This window comes from Salarias fasciatus, unplaced genomic scaffold (genome assembly GCF_902148845.1).
Source record: "Salarias fasciatus unplaced genomic scaffold, fSalaFa1.1, whole genome shotgun sequence".
In the NCBI taxonomy this organism is placed as follows: Eukaryota; Metazoa; Chordata; class Actinopteri; order Blenniiformes; family Blenniidae; genus Salarias; species Salarias fasciatus.
In genome coordinates, this window is record NW_021941342.1 from 6,399 (window position 1) to 12,500 (window position 6,102).

Below are 6,102 nucleotides of genomic sequence, written 5' to 3' on the forward strand. Positions count from 1 at the left end.
GTCTGGGTGGAGGTGTTCTGGCGTAGCCCGGAGTTTTTCTAATGTTCTGTGTTTTTCACGAAGTGCTGGATGTGAGCGGATCCCCGGAGCTCTGAGTCCAGACCGGCGCCCCCCGGGGGCCGGACCGGTTCCCCCTCTGCCGTCTGTCCCTGGGAGGGTCTGGGTGACCCGGACCACACGGGGCTCCGGACTCTGTCGACTCAGCTGCCGACCCCGAGGCGGATCGGGCCTCCGGCGCCAACCTTCCTGCCCCCCCGTCCTCCCCGTCCTCCCCGTCTCCCAAGTCTCCCCGTCTCCCCCGTCTCCCCCGTCCCCCCCGTCTCCCCCGTCACCCCCGTCCTCCCCGTCTCCCCGTCCCCCCCGTCCTCCCCGTCCCCCCCGTCCTCCCCGTCCTCCCCGTCTCCCCCGTCCCCCCCCGTCCCCCCCGTCCTCCCCGTCTCCCCCGTCCTCCCCGTCTCCCCCGTCTCCCCCGTCCTCCCCCGTCCCCCCCCGTCCCCCCGTCTCCCCCATCACCCCCGTCCTCCCCGTCTCCCCCGTCCCCCCCGTCCCCCCAGGCTGAGGGTCTCGCAGATGGCCTTGCAGCCCGGTCCCGGTCCCGGTCCCGGTCCCGCTGCTCTGGTCCTTCAGCTCTCGGCGCCGGCCTCGCCGCTCAGCTCACGAGAACGGCGCCACGACAAGAGGAGCGGATCCAGACGCGTGTGGACGGGCGCCACGAGGCCTCGTCTTCGGGACCGGGTCCGGGTCCGGCGGCGGCCGAGCGGCGCTCCGCAAGACGGAAAGTCTGAGTCAGCGCTCACGTCCAATAAATCACCTCCGATCACATTCCTGCCGCGCTGAAGAGTTCACAGCGATTTCATAACCGAGGAGGAAAAATTCACCCAGAAGCCTTTTCTCCCAACAACCGGCTCCCCGGGCTCCACCCTGACCTTTGACCTCTGAGGCATACAGCTCCGGTTACAAACATCCGACACCTCGCTCTGCCGGTCCGCCTCTCTGGACTGGAGAGAGAGCAGAGGAACAAAGCATGTCCCAGATGTAGAAAGAGTATTATGGGATTTGAACCACCAACCTTGGCCATGGAAACATCTGACTCCATCAGCAGAGCCGCTGACACTGGCTGAGGAGCAGGACATGGACACAAGGACTTCTTTTCTCTGTGCCGCTGGACGCCGCGTTTCCGCCTGTGGGGCAAATAAAGGACCGTCAGTCGGTTCAGACCAGTCCGAAGGACGGGAGGAGCCAGCAGCCAATCACATCGCAGGTGTGACATCAGGGCAGAACAATGAGCCGGATCAGCTGTCACTTCACTCTGCACCAATCAGGTTCCTTCTTTCCCCATGATGATGTCATTCACAACGTTCCTGACTGAGGAGTTTGAAACAATGTATCATTTTTATTGACATCATCATCTAATTTGACCTAGATATGCAAATGAGCCTCTGTGCAGATTAGAAGATGACGTCATGGAGGGCGTTCCCACGGCGACAGCAGTGGGTCAGTTTTCAACCTTTTTTTGCAAAACACAGTAAAGTGCATCTTGTGTCACTGAATGGTTTCAGGTTGATACTAACGTTATTTCACGCTGATGAAAACCTTCTGACTCCGTTACGTTCAGCTCCGCACCAACAAGCCCGCTTCCCCCGGTCCGCTCAGCCGGACCAGCAGACGTGAGCCGGTCCACAGAGTCCCCGGAGTCCAGCTGGTCTGCAGGGCCGACCGGACGGGATCCCCATTCGCACTGCGCTGACCACAGAAAACCTGGACCCGTCCTGTTCAGGACCAGCCTGGAGGACCAGCCTGGACCCGTCCTGTTCAGGACCAATGTGGACCCGGCTGCAACCCATCTGGCCCCTGGGAGGAGGCCCCGCAGGAGGATGAAGGGTGGATGAGTCCAGGGTCTCTGGAGTTTTCAGACCGGCGGTGGCCTGAAATACTGAAAACGAATAGAACCTCTGAACACACACACACACACACACACACACACACACACACACACACACACCCACACACACCCTCGGCCCCTCCCCAGGTGGGCTGAGGCCATGTAGCTGAGGAACACATCCACCCGTCAGGACAAAGCAGCGTCCAATCAGAAGCCTGGGATCCGCCAGCGTTTCCTCCATCAGGAGTGAAAGAAAAGAGGAGCTCCGCCCTCTGCTCCACCCTCTGCTCCACCCTCTGCTCCGCCTCAGCTGATCACATCCACCTCCAGCTCCACCCTCTGCTCCAGTCTGATCTGCTCTGGTCTGGTCCGGTCCAGTCTGGTCCGGTCCGGTTCCGTCCGGTCCAGTCTGGTCCGGTCCGGTTCCGTCCGGTCCAGTCCAGTTCGGTCCGGTCCGGTTTGGTCCGGTTCGGTCCGGTCGGCACACAGCAGCAGCTTCCAGACTGTCCAGGGACCTCTCAGGGAAAGGGGGCGTGGTCAGTCCAGCAGCACAGACGGAGGAGAACCTGAGCTCTGTACCTAGCATTAGCATTAGCATTAGCATTAGCATTAGCATTAGCATTAGCTGTGACTGTCCACACGTGCACGCTGCTGGCTGCACAGACCTGGTTCTGGAGGTTCTAGTCTCCATTAGTCTGATCTCATTCAGAACCTCTCAGCTGGTTCTCGAGGCTGCTGGTGTCAGAACAGCTCAGAGAGGTTCTCCAGCGGGTTCCACTGGAGAACATGTGACGTTCTACAGAGTGTCAAATGTTGAAGCTGACAGCTGTGGAACTTTGAACGCATCGCGCCTGGAGAACGTTTCGGCGCTTCAGAACCAGCCAGAGCTGTGGAATGTTTGGTTCTCCTGGAGACAGCGCCCCCTGGAGTCTGGGAGGGTTCTCACCCCATCAACAGAACGTTCCTCTGAAGAGTTCCCCTTCAGGGTCCTCTCAGGAGGTCACGGGCCCTTTGCTGACCTCGGGCCACCCAGACCCCAGCTGCCGCAAACACACACGGTAACACACACACTTTAACACACACACACGGTAACACACACGTAACACACACACTTTAACACACACACGGTAACACACACACTTTAACACACACACACACACGGTAACACACACATGGGAACACACACGTGGGAACACACTCTTCAAAGCAGGCATTATTCCAGTCAGGAGCGTGAAATAACACTGTGACAGATCCGCCGCCGCCGCCGCCGCGCACGGCAGGAAGTGGAGCTGCGGCCGCTCGCACGCCGCCGCCGGCAGAACGCTTCCGGAACCTTTTGCAGCTTCAGACAATCGGAGGCACGAAGAGGCCTTGTCCGCAGCTGCGAGGCGGATCCCGGATCCCGGATCCCGGGTACAGAACGGCGCCGGCATCAGGTGAAACGGACGAACTGATCAGCTGTTCTGGAACCAGAGAGGGAGGCGGAGCTTCACAGTCAGCAGAGCTCCTCCCCCCACCGCTGCCGGACACACACCCATACCAGAGGAGTGCATCACCCCCGCTCGGACAGAACGACCAGGACCAGGACCAGGACCACACCAGGTCCGGGACCACATGAGGACTAGGCCAGGACCTCCATGTCCAGATTATAGAGCATCTTCCTCCTCATCGTCCTCCGCCGCTCCGTCTGGACGTCCTCAGCAGGACGCCGTCTCCAGAACCTTCCTCAGGGTGTGAACTCTGCAGGCCGCAGCGCCGGGTTCAAATCCCGCCGTGTTCAGCTCAACGGCAGCCAAGCCCTCTCATTAGAGAACGTGTGTGTGTGTGTGTGTGTGTGTGTGTGTGTGTGTGTGTGTGTGTGTGTGTGTGTGTGTGTGTGTGTGTGTGTTTTCACCTTGTTCTGGAGGATTTGTCGTCACGGACTCACAACACATTATGTTGTTACAATATCTCCCGTTCTCCAAACCACCTGTAACATTTTCCGATCAGCTCATATTTTCCATGATCTTCCGCTCGCCGCTCGCCGCTCGACCTCGCTTCACGTTATGCAACGTTCCAGCGGCTGGTAACCTGGACACAACCTGGCCGGCTCAGTGGTGCAGTGGTTACTCCTGAAGGTCCTGTGTTCGAGTCCAGGTTAGGACTAAGCTAACAGCTCTCTGAGACGCCGGCGGCTAAGCTAACAGCCGTCTGAGACACCAGTGGCTAAGCTAACGGCTCTCTGAGACGCCGGCGGCTAAGCTAACAGCCGTCTGAGACACCGGTGGCTAAGCTAACAGCCGTCTGAGACACCAGTGGCTAAGCTAACGGCTCTCTGAGACGCCGGCGGCTAAGCTAACAGCCGTCTGAGACACCGGTGGCTAAGCTAACAGCCGTCTGAGACACCAGTGGCTAAGCTAACAGCTCTCTGAGACACCGGTGGCTAAGCTAACAGCTCTCTGAGACGCCGGCGGCTAAGCTAACAGCTCTCTGAGACACCGGTGGCTAAGCTAACAGCCGTCTGAGACACCAGTGGCTAAGCTAACAGCCGTCTGAGACGCCGGCGGCTAAGCTAACAGCTCTCTGAGACACCAGTGGCTAAGCTAACAGCTCTCTGAGACGCCGGCGGCTAAGCTAACAGCCGTCTGAGACACCAGTGGCTAAGCTAACAGCTCTCTGAGACACCGGTGGCTAAGCTAACAGCTCTCTGAGACGCCGGCGGCTAAGCTAACAGCTCTCTGAGACGCCGGTGGCTAAGCTAACAGCCGTCTGAGACACCAGTGGCTAAGCTAACAGCCGTCTGAGACGCCGGCGGCTAAGCTAACAGCTCTCTGAGACACCGGCGGCTAAGCTAACAGCCGTCTGAGACACCAGTGGCTAAGCTAACAGCTCTCTGAGACACCGGCGGCTAAGCTAACAGCTCTCTGAGACACCGGCGGCTAAGCTAACAGCCGTCTGAGACACCAGTGGCTAAGCTAACAGCCGTCTGAGACGCCGGCGGCTAAGCTAACAGCTCTCTGAGACACCGGCGGCTAAGCTAACAGCCGTCTGAGACACCAGTGGCTAAGCTAACAGCCGTCTGAGACGCCGGCGGCTAAGCTAACAGCTCTCTGAGACACCGGTGGCTAAGCTAACAGCTGTCTGAGACACCAGTGGCTAAGCTAACAGCTCTCTGAGACGCCGGCGGCTAAGCTAACAGCTCTCTGAGACGCCGGCGGCTAAGCTAACAGCTCTCTGAGACACCGGTGGCTAAGCTAACAGCTCTCTGAGACACCAGTGGCTAAGCTAACAGCTCTCTGAGATGCCGGCGGCTAAGCTAACAGCTCTCTGAGACGCCGGCGGCTAAGCTAACAGCTCTCTGAGACGCCGGCGGCTAAGCTAACAGCTCTCTGAGACACCAGCGGCTAAGCTAACAGCTCTCTGAGACAGCGGTGGCTAAGCTAACAGCTGTCTGAGACACCAGCGGCTAAGCTAACAGCTCTCTGAGACAGCGGTGGCTAAGCTAACAGCCGTCTGAGACACCAGCGGCTAAGCTAACAGCTCTCTGAGACAGCGGTGGCTAAGCTAACAGCCGTCTGAGACACTTCCGGCCAAAGTGTCCCCGGTTGGATCTCGGTCAGAGCTCCACGGGGCCCGGCACACAGGACCAGGTCTGGGACCGGTTTATGGTCTCGGGGGGGCAGAGCGACCGCAGCTGGAGGAACCAGCGGCGTTCAGGAGCCTGCCTGAAAGGTCACGACCTCCGCCTCCTCGAAAGAAGCCTGGCAGTGGACCGTGGGGGACCGCCTGAGTTCTGGACCCAGTCCTCTGTTCTGGTCAATGCAAAACTGTCTCATCACTGAGGTTCCCAACCTGTGGCCGGGGTCCTCTAAACCAGTTTAGAGGACCTGGACCACAAAGGAAGACCGAGAGAGGAGCTGGACCATGGAGGTCTGGATCAGCTGTGAATCAGGTCTACATCAGATCCGGTGTGGATGTCAGGGCCCGTCCAGGTCCGTCTGAGGCTCAGAACCTTCAGGACCCTCTGAAGGTGGAACCGGTCGCCTCGCTGACGGCCGATCCCAGGAAGGGTCTGGCCTGGTCCGGGTCTAGAACTGAGACCAGGAGGGAACGCCGGGAAGCCTGGCGGGCTGCGGTGCAGCAGTGGGGGGCGGGGGAGGCGGGCGGGGCTACGGGCGGAGCCCCCAGTGGTGGGGGTGGGCGGAGCCGAGCTCCATCGGGGACGGCGAGGTGAAAACGAA